This window comes from Osmerus mordax, unplaced genomic scaffold (assembly GCF_038355195.1).
Source record: "Osmerus mordax isolate fOsmMor3 unplaced genomic scaffold, fOsmMor3.pri Scaffold_114, whole genome shotgun sequence".
Classification (NCBI taxonomy): Eukaryota; Metazoa; Chordata; class Actinopteri; order Osmeriformes; family Osmeridae; genus Osmerus; species Osmerus mordax.
Window position 1 is genome coordinate 20,001 of NW_027120426.1, and position 2,500 is coordinate 22,500.

A 2,500-nucleotide genomic window follows, 5' to 3' on the forward strand; every position below is an offset into this window, starting at 1 on the left:
GCAGTTTTGCCCCCGAACGTGGGATTTGGCTGGGGACGGTTTCTAAATTCAAGTTGGGATGGGGGGCACCGAGGTGAGTGGTGGTTGTCCCCGAAAAAGCCCTCCCCTTTTCCGTAGCCCCGTTTAAAGTTTTGTTTGGGCTCCTGTTCAACGGGGATGCGCGTGCGCGTGGCAAACATGACACGCCCGTGTTCCCCTGGACCAGACCTTTCTAACGCCACCTGAGTTAAGGTGCTACGACGTCCCCAAGTGGGGATGCCTCTAAATGAAGCCAATTTCTCCTATTTGAATGCACTCTCCCAGCCCAGAGAGGCATGTGCCTTAAAATTCACAGTTATTCACCCGAACGTGGGATTTTGTTGAGGACGGTTTCTAAATTCAAGTTGGAACAGGGGGCACCGACGTGAGTGGTGTTTGTCCCCGAAAAAGCTCTCCCCTTTTCCGTAGCCCCGTTTAAAGTTTTGTTTGGGCTCCTGTTTAGCGGGGATGCGCGTGCGCGTGGCAACCTTGACACGCCCGTGTTCCCCTGGACCAGACCTTTCTAACGCCGCCTGAGTTAAGGTGCTACGACGTCCCTAAGTGGAGATGCCTGTAAATGAACACCTTTTCCCAACTTTGAATGTAAGTTTCCAGTATCATTGAAAATGTGGCCTCAAACGAGCAGTTTTGCCCCCGAACGTGGGATTTGGCTGGGGACGGTTTCTAAATTCAAGTTGGGATGGGGGGAACCGAGGTGAGTGGTGGTTGTCCCCGAAAAAGCCCTCCCCTTTTCCGTAGCCCCGTTTAAAGTTTTGTTTGGGCTCCTGTTCAGCGGGGATGCGCGTGCGCGTGGCAAACATGACACGCCCGTGTTCCCCTGGACCAGACCTTTCTAACGCCACCTGAGTTAAGGTGCTACGACGTCCCCAAGTGGGGATGCCTCTAAATGAAGCCAATTTCTCCTATTTGAATGCACTCTCCCAGCCCAGAGAGGCATGTGCCTTAAAATTCACAGTTATTCACCCGAACGTGGGATTTTGTTGAGGACGGTTTCTAAATTCAAGTTGGAACAGGGGGCACCGACGTGAGTGGTGTTTGTCCCCGAAAAAGCTCTCCCCTTTTCCGTAGCCCCGTTTAAAGTTTTGTTTGGGCTCCTGTTTAGCGGGGATGCGCGTGCGCGTGGCAACCTTGACACGCCCGTGTTCCCCTGGACCAGACCTTTCTAACGCCGCCTGAGTTAAGGTGCTACGACGTCCCTAAGTGGAGATGCCTGTAAATGAACACCTTTTCCCAACTTTGAATGTAAGTTTCCAGTATCATTGAAAATGTGGCCTCAAACGAGCAGTTTTGCCCCCGAACGTGGGATTTGGCTGGGGACGGTTTCTAAATTCAAGTTGGGATGGGGGGAACCGAGGTGAGTGGTGGTTGTCCCCGAAAAAGCCCTCCCCTTTTCCGTAGCCCCGTTTAAAGTTTTGTTTGGGCTCCTGTTCAGCGGGGATGCGCGTGCGCGTGGCAAACATGACACGCCCGTGTTCCCCTGGACCAGACCTTTCTAACGCCACCTGAGTTAAGGTGCTACGACGTCCCCAAGTGGGGATGCCTCTAAATGAAGCCAATTTCTCCTATTTGAATGCACTCTCCCAGCCCAGAGAGGCATGTGCCTTAAAATTCACAGTTATTCACCCGAACGTGGGATTTTGTTGAGGACGGTTTCTAAATTCAAGTTGGAACAGGGGGCACCGACGTGAGTGGTGTTTGTCCCCGAAAAAGCTCTCCCCTTTTCCGTAGCCCCGTTTAAAGTTTTGTTTGGGCTCCTGTTTAGCGGGGATGCGCGTGCGCGTGGCAACCTTGACACGCCCGTGTTCCCCTGGACCAGACCTTTCCAACGCCACCCGAGTCAAGGTGCTACGACGTCCCTAAGTGGGGATGCCTGTAGATGAGCACATTTTCCCAGCTTTGAATGTAAGTTTCCAGCATCATTGAAAATGTGGCCTCAAACGTGCAGTTTTGCGCCCGAACGTGGGATTTTGTTGAGGACGGTTTCTAAATTCAAGTTAGCATAAGGGGCACACGTGTGAGTTGTTATTTTCCCAGGATTGATGGTTTCCAATTCGGTAGCTCCGTTTAAAGTTTTGTTTTGGCCCCTGTTTAGCGGGGATGCGCGTGCGCGTGGCAAACTTGACACGCCCGTGTTCCCCTGGACCAGACCTTTCCAACGCCACCCGAGTCAAGGTGCTACGACGTCCCTAAGTGGGGATGCCTGTAGATGAGCACATTTTCCCAGCTTTGAATGTAAGTTTCCAGCATCATTGAAAATGTGGCCTCAAACGTGCAGTTTTGCGCCCGAACGTGGGATTTTGTTGAGGACGGTTTCTAAATTCAAGTTAGCATAAGGGGCACACGTGTGAGTTGTTATTTTCCCAGGATTGATGGTTTCCAATTCGGTAGCTCCGTTTAAAGTTTTGTTTTGGCCCCTGTTTAGCGGGGATGCGCGTGCGCGTGGCAAACTTGACACGCCCGT